The sequence below is a fragment of the Equus quagga genome, chromosome 4 (genome assembly GCF_021613505.1).
Source record: "Equus quagga isolate Etosha38 chromosome 4, UCLA_HA_Equagga_1.0, whole genome shotgun sequence".
In the NCBI taxonomy this organism is placed as follows: Eukaryota; Metazoa; Chordata; class Mammalia; order Perissodactyla; family Equidae; genus Equus; species Equus quagga.
This window is the reverse complement of record NC_060270.1, coordinates 97,859,974-97,876,275: the sequence shown is the minus strand read 5'-3', so window position 1 is coordinate 97,876,275 and position 16,302 is coordinate 97,859,974.

Genomic DNA, 16,302 nt, shown 5'->3' with positions numbered 1-16,302 from the left:
TGGTTAAAGGGTTGCAAAAATAGTCTTATTATGTTACAAAATTTATTAGAATATACACACTTGACAAACAAAATATGGTGGATTTAGGTCAGCTGTTTGCTTATACAATAGATTTTGTTTGTCTTTGACATTTAATTTAAGCTTCACTTATCTGAGGGCCAGGAATAAGATAAGTATGTTCTGCATGTGTTATGCTTCTTGTTTTATAAAACTTGCTTGTCTGCAGCTATCCGGAAATAATTCACAATCAGTGACTTAGGGACAAGGAAGCCTTGTGACATGTTCTGAAAGTGCCTTTCTGAAATGAAGCTCTGAAAAGTTGAATTATGGAGACCCTAACAGGGGTTTTTATTTTTGAGGAACGAAGATAGCTACATTTGCTTTCTTGGTCTTTCACTTAATTATCCTTCCTGCATAGTGAATTGATATGGCTAAAAACAAGCTTCCAGAAATCCATAATGAATCTATTTGATGCCAAGAGTCTGTATTCTGTGTAACTGTCCTGCTCTCAGAAGTACTGGGCAGAATGTGCATGGGCCACATGTGTGGAAACATCAAAAACATATGACACATTAGTGACTTATTTTTAATATATCTGAGAAAAATAAAGTCTGCTGCTGTAGAATCTGCACTTGCAGATGTGTTAGCCCTAAATAACCTTTAAAATTGGTCGTGGTGTGGTGGGAGATGTTGGTATTCATGAGTGTTTTGACATGTTTGACATTTTATGTATGGTGTAATGCTCTGTCTGTCTTGCATTTTTTCCCTAATAGTGCATATTTTCTTACTAAAATGCAGCTTTTGGTGTTTATATTTGGGGTCTATAAGCCAGCTTATTGGATGAATGATTTGTTGTTATTTATGCAAATAATGTTTTAATGAATCAGGCTATTATTGCTTTTCGTGCTATGTCCATAAAAAGAGGGCTATACAAAGAAGAATAATTTGATTTTTAGTTTTTAAAGAAAAAATATATTTGATACATGTCAGACATCTCAACTTTCCTAGATTCCTGGATTAGCAAATAAGGAAAAACCAACTCTATGGAATGATTATGCTTTCAGAAGCCGAGGAATTTGTGTACCAGAATTTGGTCTTATGAATAGATGTTTTGAAATCCGTCTGAGTTGCATGTAAAATTTTCCTCTATTCATGTATTTTTGGAAAGAGAGAAAAGGTCCCTAGTAGGGAATTACCAACTGAACTGAGAAATCTAGGTGGCCTTGAGATAATATATTGTAAGAAAATATATGCCTAAATACATGTAGAATCAGAGATTTCAACTGCATTCTCTGAATAAGATATAGGCTTGATTCTGTGGTCGTCTTCCCTTTGTACCATCTCCTATATGAGTTCTCCAGGCAGAGCTCAGTAAATGAGTTCAAAGGTTTTAGCTAATCTTTTGTGGGGCATTTTTCAAATTTATGAGTACTGTGTTACCAAAAGAACTACCATTTGTTTTTTGAGCATTGGAAAAGGCAACAACTTTGAAAAGCTTTTGCTACCACTTTTGACCTTTTGTGATAAACATGAGTGCTACCCGAAGTCTGTTCTAATGTCTATTCAGACTAAGGATAGATTTGGCTGAAAGTTTTGTAATTCAGAACTAATGAGTTACTAATTACCTTTTCCCCCTTTAAAGCTGATGTTGCTAATAATGTGACTTCCCTTTAAATGTTATTCTCTTTAAGACTGTAACTGACTCTAAGGCTTTGACATTTTTTTGTCCCAGATATTTCTCCTGGTTTTAATCTCCACCTGTTGTCACATGCCAGGACAGCACTGTCCCTCCAGGTGGGAGGACAAAGGGGCAACTTTCTCTGTCTAGGGTGTCAGGGCTGCTTTTCCTCTGGAGTGGAAGTTTTGTGTGCACTTTCCTCTGTACCCTCTCCCTGGGGACTAACACGTCACCTCTATGACACACACAGCAATTGTGGCCCGGGGTTTGACAAGAATACCATAAGTTTACTTGTAGTTAGCACAAGCATTTAATGTCGAATCTTGCAATTCAAATGGGATCAAGAGACAAAGCTGCATGCACTATCTCTGAATATGCTCCCAGTTTCTCTTCTTGCCTAACAAAGCCTTCCATCTTTCACATCCCTTTAAGGGTCTTCCTGAGCAAAATTTCATTCACAAAACATGAAACAACAGAAAACCTTAATGTTGAAGGTGCCATGCTGCTCTTTTAAAAATATTATTTTGATTTGTAGAGCAATGTGAGTGATTATAGTCTGACACTAACAAGATTGTGAATCTCATTTTCTACGTTATGAGTTAGGAAAAAATTCAAGGCTTTCCTTGAATGCGCAGTGTTTTGTATGCTTAACATTGCTTTCATCAAAATATGTACTGTTGATTCATTCATTACATTTCTTGTATGTACTTAACTGAAAAGCAAGAAAAAGAAAATCAAGTGCTTGTCTTTCCTTGAGTTAATTTCCCTTAACATGTATTCCAAATAAGCATTCCAATGTAACATAATATAAAATAGTTATGGAATTTGATGATTATAGGAAAGTTGGTGTGGGGGAGAAATGCATCATTCATTAGATTGCAAGTAGCAATATATGATATAGAAAAGGAAGTTTAGTTCTAGTTACAGAATACAAATACTTGCATTATGTAGACATATTCATAAATTTTGATGATAACTTAGTGAAACAGGACCATAAATATGGAAACTAGGGATATTATTAAATGTATATGATTTTGCAATGAACGCTTATTATTTTTAAAAGTCTATGTTCCTATGGCTTTCACTTGGAGAAATCAGTCTCCCAGGACTGTGAATAGCCTAATCATTGTTTTTTTCTCCAGCTAATAACAGTAACTTCCAAAATTGAAGACTGAACCACAGCAGTCAAACTTAACAACCCTTTGATCAAATTACAAAACTGGGGATTAAAAGGAACATGAAACCTGGGGGAGAGTTTCACAAAATCTTATTTGAAATCTTATTCAGATTAACATGAGCACCGTTACATATGCTGAAAATTTGTGGAATGACTATAAATAAAATGAATTGTTATCTGGCAATAAGCTGACATGGAGTGACTCAGTGGGGGTGCTATTATAAGATTTCTATTTAATCTTATTATTAATAATCCTTAAAATGGGCAAAGATCGTATTAATTACACTCACCAATGGTATGGAATGGAGAACTTGGTGAGAATGGAGAAATACAGTGGCACAAAGACAAGTGAGGCATGCATGGAGAAAATAAAGCACTTCTCAGCTGAGAAAGATGAAAGCAAATATATACAATACGTATCTCAGTATAACAAATTTGAAATACAGAGTATGCGTGCAGGAGAAATATTTGTAAAATGCAAATGCATGGAGTGAAGGCTACATAAAAAATTAGGTAGAAATATTCCATGTAAAATTAGAGCAAAAAAGCTTGTATGCTTTTAAGCTGCATGCCCAGGGACTCTCACCATCAGACCAAGAGAGGCGCTCATCTTTTTCTGTAGAAAGCATTGATGAGGCGGGGCCAGAATCCTGCCTGCAGTCCTGAACATCCCAGCCCCAGAGGGATGTTGACAAATTGGACAGATTTCAGAGAACCACAGCAAAAATGATTAAGGGCGTGCAATTGACTTATGAGGAAAGATTACAAGAACAAATTATGTATTGCTTACCCAAACAAGACAAGCAGTAGAGTGGGCAGGAGAGACAAGAAAACCATGTATGATTATTTGAAGAGAGTAAATACCAAGGTAGGAGGTGAATTGTTTAGATTGAATGAAGGCGGCAGTAACTTTGAGGTACAAGGAAGAAAATAAGGAAAGAGGGATTTGGTAGATTATCAGAAAAATGGTTTACAGTGACATCATTTGTAAAATAATGGAAGCAATTTTGAGGAAGTAGTCAACTGTATTGCTTTATTTTTTTAATGCAAAAAATATTGCTTATTCACTCCTAGGAAAACTTTTAGATGAAAAGAAGGAAAAGGAAGAAAAAACAATAGTTTACTTCAATTTAGAATGTGAAAAACTTTTTTTGTAGTTTGAATTAAATATGATGCTTTCAAATAAAGGTCAGAGTGAATCTTAAATGAAGCTATCCTAAAAATAGGACCATTCCTACTTTCATAGATCTTCTTAGCATTAGATCTACTCTTGACCATGTATTCTATACTAGGAAAGTCTTACCTTGGTCAATGTAGTAAAAGGATTTTAATATTTTCTTTTAATAAAATATTACTCTCATGGAATTGTTCTCCTCATAATGGAAGTGATGTTGATGGAACTCAACCCAGTATAAAATTGATAAAAGAAGTAAGAAGGGTTCTCATTTGTCTTTTATTAGTGTTTTCTCTGGCATGCCCTTCTGAAATTTGGCTCAGCTTAGAAGGGAAAAGTATGAATGAAATGGAGTGGCCACTTTAAATAATAATAAGCATGGAAGTGAGGGAAAGGATATTACAAAGCATCCTGCTCTAGAAGCCAAGCAAAGGAAAAGATTTCTTCCAGTGTCAATGAGAAATATAAATGGCTGTAAAAACATTAGTGGCAAAAAGGAAAAAAAAAGGAAGGAAGTGAACTCCAGGTTCATAAGGGTGTCCTGCCTTCTCTGTCTTAGTAAGAAAGTGATTTTCCTGCCCTGGAAGATGCAGCGTGTGAGGTAGAGAGATGCAGAAAGAGAATCTCATTAACATGAGCTCTCCACTCCCCATGCACTTTGAAACTGCCTGCTGTCAGGCTGCTGAGAAGCCAACATATGCAGGCTTCCAGGGCGCTCATGCTGCAGAAGGCTGCGTGTCATTATTTCTGGATAGGATCCTATGTATGATTCCATGATAATACTGACTTATAGTCTGTCTTTATTTGAACCGCTGTTTACTATACGTATAATTTAAGCTTGTACAGTGAGATATCGTATTGGGGGAGCACATAGGTATTTTCTCTTAAGCTATATAGTAAACGTTGATATCTGAACTCTGGTGGATTTACTGTGCTGATTGGAAAAAAGGAAAAACACCAACGTTTGTTTTTACATTTCTGGGGGATATTGTTATTTATCGCTAGTATGTGATAGCTTGTGTCAATTATAGCCAATTGGTTCTATCCGGAGTATCTTTAAATTTATAATAGGTGTGTTTTATACTAAACTCACACATAATTGTAGTTTCAAGATGACATATAAAGTGTCTGTGTGGTAACCTCTTACTCCGCTGCAGGCGATCCCAAGTGTTTTTCTTTATTATTATTTGTTCAAAATAATATTTTAAAAAATGCATTACCCTAATAAAAGTCAGTGAACTATATTTACTAGACAGTTTTATTAAGTGGAGAGGATGCTGTAAGATTTCAGTAGATTTTTTCCATCTTGTAAGTGGTTATAATTTCTGTTTTTATTTTAGCAAACTCTTTGGCCCAGAGATTTAATTTAATCATTTTTGCCTTAAAAAGCAAAAGAGCAGAAATTACACAGGTAGACTATGCTGGAAGCAAACATTTATAATCGCTAAATTGCTTTACTTTTGTTACTGTGTTAATGATTTAGTGAGAAAATGACCTTATTTTTGCACAAAAAATTAATTAAAGTAAACAAAGCTGCTATCATTGACTTTTTCTTGTAAAACTAATGATAAACTTTTCTAACAGGGAGCATTTCTGCTGTAACTATTTGTGCATTTAAAAATACCAATGTGGATAAAGCAGGGGGTTGGTTTCTGTTTTCATTTTTGTGATTAGCTGATTTTAGATTTTCTTAATTCTTCTGATCATTTAAAATAATGTTGAATTTTGGATTATTCTATTTACATTGCTTATACCTACATGCTAAAACTGTTTAATGGTAAAGTGCTTTTGTTATTGTAATTTGTTCAATAACGAGGAATTTGTGGTGACATTAATTTTTTCTTAATCATTTCTTTTTCCTTTTTAGCCTTGTCATGGCTTCAATGTGGAATCTTAGTCCTAACTCTTCAGTTTGCATGTTAAACCTTTTATTCAGTTTAATCTTTACATTATTTTGAGCTTGGGTTTTTAACCACAAAACTTCCTGAAGGGATTATGGAACTTCTTTTTCTGTCTGTGATGTTTGTGATTCCTTTGTCTGTCTTTTCAAAGCACAGGACAAGTCCAACCAGGGTGGAGGGCCGTGTTAAGGAAGCTGAGTTAGTTATGCAATGAGATTGTACAAATGAGTTGTCTAGATCCTTTCAAATTCACTACGTCATTACACAACACCTGAATTTTCTTTGGGTACAAGAACATTATTATCAACTATGACATAACTTGTACAATATTTATAATGTGTACTTTGTGAATTAGGTTGACTTTTGAGGCAGTTAACATTTGTCGTCTTCTTCGGGAGGTAAGCATTTGCCTATTTATGGAATTGTACAGTGATAAAGCTTAAAGTGGTCTCATAAGTTGATGGAGGCCATCTTTTTTTCTCTTGGCCAATCTCATCTTGCTTCCCTTGCATGTCAAAGACAACATCCCAGTTTATCTCAACCACACAGAGGGTAACATGTCATGGAATGGGAACTTGAAAAATACTTTATAAGCACTTTAATGTTTAAATGCTAACAACTTTGAATGTACCCTAAAAGGAATGAAAAATTTCTCTTTTGATAAATTTCTGAGACCTAGTGAAAATCCTTAGGCACTTGAGTGTTTTACCCCATAGTGCATTAACACGCTTATATTCCAGATAAACGTCTCAGAAATGACTGTTTTTAGGCCCACTTTAGGAAGGGCATATTTTGCATATAAAATATTATGATTCAGTGACAGAATATTATAGCATTTAGTGAATGATTTCATGAATACTCTCCCAAGTGTTTTTAGGATGCCAAGTGTATCTAAATTACATTATGTACATTTGGCTTACTTACACAAAATGTATTTATTTATAGAAAAAGTAGTTTTTGAGATGATTTTTTAACATATGTGAATAACTTCCATTGATTTTTTTCCAAGGAATAAGATGTCTTTGAGTTGGTATGAACATGAGAGTTTTTGACAATGGTGAGGTTTGTTGCTTAACACTTTCTTTGTGAATTTATAAATAATGACATGTTCTAAAGATGTGCACAATGCAGAGGAAACGGTTGAGGCAGTAGACATGTATTATTACATATACAGATACTAAATTGCTCTGACACTAATTAGGGCATAAGTAATGGCATACCTAACCAAAGACAGGGAAAACATTTGTTTAGTAATTAAAATAAAAATTTATTTCTTTGCAGGTTCAAAGTTCGTCTGTCTAAAACAGGCTAGATCAGGTAGATAAAACATAAGCAAGTAGATGGACGCGCAGTGCCCAGTTTGCCATCGTTCTGAGTACATTGAATTCCCATTGAGAGTCTAGGGTCTGGAGGCATGTGGAAATAGGAAGTGTTGACATGAGCAATAGGACGAAGCCTTGTCTTGGAGCTTTTTATTTTCCGTAAGTGTATGCAAGACTGTGTACACATCCTGCTCCCTTTGTTCTTTTATATTTGGAGTTTTCTAGAGAACAATCAACCTGGTTTGTGCTGATATCAGGAACCCTTCAGGAATTAGATTTTTTACCTGGTTTAAAGCTGTATGTTTGAGAAAAACAAATGGAAGAAGCAGGCTCCAGTGGAATGGTAGCTTTAGAATCTGTAAGGAGTGTGCTGGGGAATAGTTCTGAAGATTTGGATATAAATGTTGGGATTGACTAAATGCAAGATAATATTATTCCGTAACTCAAGAACCCACAACATTGTGTCATGTACAAGATGGAGTGAGATTCCTGGCATTCTGTGTGAGCATTGAAATAAAAGTAGCAATCATTGGTAACCAACCAAACACCTACGTTTGTTGAGCAGTGCCAGCTACTAGATGTGTTACCTTGGGCGATTTACCTGTCCTATCTATGCTTCAGTTTCCTCATCTGTGAATGAGATAAAAATACCTTGGCACAGGATTAATCCCTAATAAGATATTATTATTATTTCTATTTCTTCTATCTTATTAGGCTCTGAAAATACAAGTACATTTTATTTCAATTCCACCTTCCACTCTTATTAATTTTGTAGTTGCACTTGGTGGGTTGTAATGCTGTTTGGGGTGAAGGGCCTTTTTTGGATTCACTTGTTTGACCAATCTTGATGGCAGATTCTCTATGTGCTAGTGTAGGAATTCTGGGAATACGAAGAAGAAAATCCATAGTCACTGCCCTCAAGTCTCTTACAGTCTAATAAGAAAGAAACTATATGAAAATAAAAACTTCAAGCACAATTCTAAACTCTAAGCCATATGTTGAGATGGTGTGCCTAAGAATGCCTAGGAGCATCTTCTCTGTTGCAGTGAAAGTAGGAGTTTACTTCTAAGGCTAAAGGGGAATGCAAGATTACAGGCATAGAATATGAAAAGGCCTGTTTTTTCGTTTTTTTGCTTTTTGAAAATGGTGGCATATAAATTCCAAGGGAAGGATACTGGCAGATGAGGTTAGATTGGTATTCAGAACCTGGATTCCGCAAAGCCATACAAAGGAATTTATATTTTATGTTTTGACCAATAGACAATAGGGAGCAATTAATGAACTTTCAACTGGGAAATAAAATCATCTAATTAAATTTTTATAAAGATCATTTTGGCTATATATGGAGGATGGATTGAGGGTGAGAAGTTGATTTAAGAAATTGACTGACTGCCTAGGAGGATGTTGTAGACATCTAGAGAAAAGATGAGCACCTAAATTAAGGCAGTGGCAGTGGGCATCCAGGAGAGGAGAGTTCATCCAAGAGATGTTTTGGAGGAAGCATAGAAATAAGTCAGAAATGGACTAGTTGTGGGGGTGAAGAGAAGGGAAGGAGTATAATTTGAATCTCAGATTTTAGGTTTGAGGTTAGAGTGGTGGCAACAGATGCTATGGATGCAGAATAATTATTAGGAACCCTAAATACCCTGTCTTAGTTTTCTAATTTATGAGTTGTACTGGGCAATGCAGAAACTTCAAGAACTCTCCCCACTGTTGTTACAATACGCACTACTTTTAAATTTTTTGCAATATTCTAATATGTAAATTAAATGTAAATTTTAGCTACAGCCATATATTTATATAATTTAAAAGAATACAAATGGTATTAAAAGGCTTATAAGTTCAGCAATATCTTCAAGCTACCAGTACCTGTCCCCAGAAGCAACCACTTTCAGAAGTTTTTCTAAACGTTTGATTATACTTCCATTTCTTGATTTCTTAATTTTGGACATTTATTTATTGACTTCTCATTATGATAGCTGAGGAATTTGCTCTCTTCCAAGATGCTTCTACTTCCCTCCCTTTTTCCATTTCCACTTATCCATTCTTTCCATATAGCTATATCATAATTTTTAGTCCTGCCAACAGTACACTGTTATGACTTTTGTAGAGTCAAAATTAAACTTTGATTCATTTTTTCATGAAAGTTTTCTTTCCTTTTTATCTCATCTTTTATTTGCTTGTTTTTCATTGCAGTCTGTCACTCTATTTCATTTACTGTTTCCTGTGTTACTTCTCACTACTTTTCTCAAGTGCCCAGATTTGTTGCACCCTATTTATAATTTTTCCAAATTTTTAAATATAGTCTCCAATTCTCTAATAATTACACCCTTTCCTTCCACCCCCGCCCCCCAAAAAAAGACCTTTGTCCTTTATTCCCTAGACATTCTCTTCTGGTTTAGACTGAATGCTACTTGGCCTGGGGCACAGCTGTCCCCCTGGGGCTCCCCTTTACTGGTCTTCTGGTCACTTCTCTTCCCTTGATTTCATGCTTTTCCCTTTCTTGATTACTCTCCTGTGCTGTGGCACATCCTTCAGTAACATTTTAAGAAAGTTTCCATGGGAGATAAATTTTCTGCAACTTTGTATGTTTGATAATATCTTTAGTTTATCCTAACATTTGTTTGATAGTTTGGCTGGTTATAGAATTCTAGGTTAAAAATAATGATTTCCTCTGAACCTTGATTGCATTATTATACTTTCCTTTTATGTCTGATGCTGCTGTTGGGAAACTTCATGTCATTCTGATTACTGGTGTTTTGTTTATTTGTTTGTTTGTTTTCTGTATATGGCCTCTTTTCCTCCCCTCTGGAAAGGTCTTAGGATCTTCTTTTTAACTTTAGATCTTGGGCTATGGTGTAGGTCTTTCTTAATTGATTATGCTGTATGGTGTGTTCGGTGAGCCCTCTCAATCTTAAACACCATTCAGTTTTGGGAAAATATCCTTAATTATTTTCTTGGTAATTTTTTTCTCTTTATTCTCTGTTGTCTCTTGGGAACTCTTGAGGGAAAACTAAAGATTTTGGACTTCCTGAACTAATCTTTTAATATAACTATTTTTCTTTTCTTTTTTGGGGGTATTATTTCTAAAAAGCAATGTTCAGAGACCATTTTTTCAACCATAAACGAGTAAATATTGAGTCCATTGACAATATCCTTTGTTCGTGAGGGTGTGGGGAAATGAGACTTCTCCTAAAACTGTTGGTGGGTGTGTCAATTGTGATAGCTTTTTGGAAGACAATTTGGCAGTACCTATGACAAGAATTTCCAAAATTAAGCATCCGTCCCAGAGAAATTATCTTTAAGCAAAGGATATATGGACATGGATGCTTAGTGTGGCTTTGTTTGTCAGAGTGAAGCCTGACAACAGTTCGAGTATCATTCAGGGGAATTATTAAGTAAATCATGATCTATTCTGACTATACAACACAACATAATTGGTAAAAAATATGAGGTAAGATGCATGAATCTGGCTATGGTAAATCTCTAAGATATATTGTTAAGAATAATATTTATAGTTGTGTAGCCTGTTCTTGCGGCTCTGGTACCAATTCAAATGTGTGTGGGAGTTTCCCCACACCAACAAGCAATAGTTAGACACCAACTGGGTGTCCTAACAATTCAACTCAATTCTGACATGATCTACTTGGAGAGAGCATCAGATCTCACAAATTAAGCACTCAGTTGCCCAAGATTGCCAGTTCTGGATACCAATCACAGGTGATGGTTACCTGTACTTCTGACTGACTGGCTATAAATCAGAGGTTCCCAAGACCTTTACCTCAGGTTTGGTTAATTTGCTGGAGTGGCTGACAGAACTCAGAAATATTTTACTTACTAGATCATCAGTTTATTATAAAAGGATATAACTCAGGAATAGCCAGATGGAAGAGATGCATAGGGCAAGATATGAGGAAAGGGCATGGAGTTTCCATGCCCTCTCCAGGTGCATCACCTTCCCTTTTGGGTTTTTATGGAGGACCCATTACATAGGCCTGATTGATTAAATCATTGGCCATTGGCTATTGAACTCAATCTGCAGCCCTGCTCACCTCCCTGGAGGTATATGGGGGAGCTGGACTGAAAGTTACAACCCTCTAATTGCATTATTGGTTCTCCTGGCAACCAGCCCCCATCGTTTGGTGCCTTCAAAAAGTTATCTCATTCACATAACAAAAGAATTTTATCACCCTCATCATTTAGAAAATTCCAAGGGCTTTAGGAGCTCTGTGTCAGACATGAGGATGAAGATCAAATATATATTTCTTATTATAAACCACAATATCATACGTGTATAATATGATCTCAATATATTTACTTATAAATATGGTCATTATATACATGTGTCACATATGATGCTTTACACATAAATTTAAATGCACAATCTTCTGGAATGTTGCGTATCAGTCATTTGACAGTGAATACTTATGGCAGATGGAGTAAGACTGGGAGAGGGTGAAGCCAGCTTTTCTGTTTTGTTAAATAAACTTCTGCATTGGTAATTCTTTTCTAGGGATCATGTACTCATGTATAAGGTTTGAAAATTTAAAAAAAAGCTAAGTTTTTTCTCACCATCAAATGAAATTGACCAAACGGCACTCACCCTTATTTTAATCTTGTGGGTTTAGGACATCTTCTACCACTGTAGTTGATATCTTGAAAGTTGTGATTATCTTAGTTTGAGTGGGTTTATAATCATGCAACAAGCTCTATTTTATTTCTGGTTGTTTTTACTTTATTTATTCAAAATGTATTTTTCACTTACTATTTTCTAACACTTTCTGCTTTTCTTGAAGAATTCGTAGAGCACAGAGTACAAAGAAAAATCATCTATCGAGATTGGTTCAGGTTTCCTTGTGTACCAGGGAGACTAAATTCTTATTGTAGAAGCTTCCTCTAGTTTGCACCTGTGGCCTCAGGAGAAGTTGAGATTCATGGAAGAACACTGCTTTTTTGTTTGGAAAACACCTTAATGGGCATTTTCTAGGCAGTCTTGTTCTTCTTGGTGGGAGAAACTGTGACAAAGGAGGAAAATTTGGAGAATTCTGGACAACAGAGATGTAGAAGCAAGGGACAAGTAGATAAAGGTAAAAAGAAAGGAGTGACATAATCATTATGGTGGAGTAAGTTGTTCCCTTTGTCTTTCCCCTCTAAGTTACAACTAAATGGATGTTCATTAACCAGCAGAGGATTCCCTGCACAGCACTACAGTACTTCTGAGAGATCCATGCAGCTATACATCTGAAGGTGGATGGACTGGATCCCCAGGAGGCAGTGGAATTAGGTGAGCACACCCACTCCCTATCCAATGGCAACAGCCAGGTCACAGATCCTCACACAGTGGCTGGCACAACTGTAAGAGGAGGTGGAGACAGCCCAGATGATGCAAACACTTTTGGAGTTGCAGTGCAGCCCATGGGAATGCCCACCATGCTGCAGCAGCCCCACCAGTGGGATGCTCAACACCAAATGGTGGCGTTCAGCCCCCATAAAGGTGCCTGCCAGCTGAGCACAGCACAGGTGAGAAGGCGCCCCCCCCCATCAAAAGGCATACCTGTCTGTGGAGCACAGCAGCCTGTGGGGCCCACTGAGTGGTCTCTCAGCCCCTGCATGAGTGCCTGTCACACTTAGTGCAGCACAGGTGGGGAGGCACCCTGCCCACTGAGAAGGAACCCTGCCCACAGAGCACAGCACCTCATGGCACTCACTGAGTGGCAACTCAGCCCCGTGTAGGCTGTCCTCCCACCTAGGATGCAGCAGCTTAGCAGGTCCTCTGCAAAGCACAGAGGCCCTGTGTATGGTGCCCAAACTACCCACCCATCACAGATGCCCTGCCCACGTGAGTGCAACATGCAAAGCAGCTGCAGCCAGCCTGTGCAAATGCAGAGTAGGCCTACCTGCACAACTTCCAGCAGATGGGGCAGGAACAGAAAACACAACTCCCGCTCCTACCCAGTGATGGCAGGTGAAATCTGCAACTTGATATGCCACAATGGAACAATTCATCGAACACTGTGAGGAACTAAAGTAACACTCCAGAGCAGAGGGAAAATGACAAGTCTTTGGAAACCAATTGCGAAGTCACAGAAATTTACAATCTAAATGAAAGAGAATTCAAAAGAGTTGTCATAAAGAAACTCAATGAGTCATAAGAAAACTCAGACAGACAGTTCAATGAGCTCAGGAATAAAATTAATGAACAGAAGGAATACTTCACCAAAGAGATTGAAACTCTAAAAAAAAAAATAAATAAAAATTCTGGATATGAAGAACACAATTAATGAGATAAAAAATAATCCAGAAACCATAAATAATAGAGCTGATGTTGTGGAGGACAGAAGTAGCGAATTGGAGGACAGAAATATAGAAATGCTACATTTAGAGGAGAGAGAACTAAGATTTTTTAAGAATGAAGAAATTCTTTAAGAAATATCTGACTCAATTAGGAAGTGCAACATAAGGATTATAAGTATTCAATAGGGAGAAAGGAGTAGAGAGCTTGTTCAAAGAAATAATAGTTGAGAACTTCCAAAACCTGGGGAAGAAGCTGGACTTACAAGTACAAGCAGCCAATAGAATTCCTAATTACATCAATGCAAAAAAAGACCCTCTTCAAGGCATATAATATTAAAACTGGAAAGAGTCAATGACAAAGAAAAAATATTAAGGGCAGCAAAGCAGAAGAAAATAACCTACAAAGAAATACTTATCAGGCTTTCAGCAGATTTCTCAGCAGAAACCTTACAGTCTAGGAAAAAATGGAATGATATATTCAAAATACTGAAAGAAAAAAAACTTCCAGTCAAGAATACTCTATCTGGTAAAACTATTCTTCAGATATGATGGAGAAATAAAAGCTTTCCTAGATAAAGAAAAGCTGAGGGAGTTCATCACCATTAGACCTCCCTTACAAGAAATGATGAAGGAAGCCCTCCTACGTGGAACAAAAAGAAAAAATTTACAAAGCTTTGAGCAAGGAGATAAATAGACAGAGAAAATCAGAAAACTGCAGTTCTCTATCAGAACAGGTTAGCAAACATTTAATTATAACATAAAAGATAAAGAGAAAGAAAGCATCAAAAATAACTATGAACACTTCAATTTAGTCACAAACTCACAACAGAAAAAAGAATAATTTGTGACAAGTGACAACTCAGACAGGTAGAGGAAAGGGATGGAACCTGCTTAGGCTAATGGAGATAAGAGGCTATTGGAAATGGACTGTCTCATTTATGAGATCTTTTATACAACCTCATGATAACCACTAAGCAAAAAATCAGAGGAGAGCCACAAACAATAAATAAAGAGAAAACTGAGAAAACCATCAAACTTAAATGGCCATCAGAAATACAAAGGAAGAGAAACAATAGAAATATAGAACAACTGGTAAACAAGAGATAGAACGGCAATACTAAGCCCTTACCTATCAATAATCACTATATATGTAAATGGATTGAATTCTCCAATCAAAAGACACAGAATGGCTGGATGGATTAAAAAAATAAGACCCAACAGGAAACACGTCTCAGCACTACCTCCAGGAAACACATCTCAGCACTAAAGGCAAACATAGGCTCAGAGTGAAGGGATGGAAGATGATACTCCAACAAAGGACAAGCGAAAGAAAGCAGGCATTGCCATACTTATATCAGACAAAGCAGACTTCAAGATGAAAAAGACAATTAGAGACAAAGAAGGGAAGTATATAATGATAAAACGGACATTCCCCCAAGAAAAAATAACACATAAATATATGCACCTAACACAGGAGCAACAAAGTATATAATGCAACTACTACCAGACCTAAAAGGAGAAATTGACAGCATCACAGTAATAGTAGGGAATCTCAACACCCCGCTTACATCAATGGATAGATCATCCAGAAAGAAAGTCAACAAGGAAACAGTGGCCTTAAATGAAACACTAGCTCAGATGGACTTAAAAGATATACATAGAACATTCCATCCAAAAACAGCAGAATACACATTCTTCTCAAGTGCACATGGATCAGTCTCAAAGATAGACCATATATTGGAAACAAGGCAAGTGTCAATAAACTTGAGAAGATTGAAATCACATAGCATCTTTTCCAACCACAATGCTTGAAACTAGAAATCAATGATGAGAACAAAACTGGGAAAGTCACAAATATGTAGAGACTAAACAACATGATTACTGAAAAACCATTGGATCAATGAAGAAGTCAAAGAAGAAATTAAAAAAAACACCTGGAGACAAATCGAAATGGAAATGCAGCATACCAACTCTAATGTGATGCAGCAAAAGTGGTTCTAAGAAGGCAATTTACAGCAATACAGACCCACCTCAACAAAAAAGAAAAATCTCAAGTAAGTAATCTTAAACTACACCTAACAGAATTAGAAAAAGAACAAGCAAAGCTCAAAGTCAGCAGAAGGAGGGAAATAATAAAAATTAGAACAGAAATAAATGAAACAGAGACTAAAAAGTTAGTAGAAAGGATCTGTGAAACTAAGAGTGGGTTCTTTGAGAAGATAAACAGAACTGACAAACTCTTAGCCAGACTCATTAAGAAAAAAAGAGAGAAGTCTTGAACAAATAAATTAGAAATGAAAGAGGAGAAATTACAATTGATACTTCAGAAAAACAAAGGATTATAAGAGAATACTATGAAAAACAATATGCCAACAAATTGGATAACCTATAAGAATCGGATAAATTCTTAGACTCATACAACCTGCCAAAATTGAATCAAGAAGAAATAGAGAATCTGAATAGACAAATCCCAAGTAAAGAGATTGAACCAGTAATCAAAAACCTCCCCCAAAACAAAAATCCAGGACCAGATGGCTTCTCTGGAGAGTTCTACCAAACATTGAAAGAAGATTTAATACTTATCCTTCTCAAATGATTACAAAAAATTGAAGAAGACGGAATGCTTCCTAACTCATTCTATGAGGCCAACATTACCTTGATACCCAAACCAGACAAGGACAACACAAAGAAGGCAAATTACAGGCCAATATCACTGATGAACATAGATGCCAAAATCCTCAATAAAATATTGGCAA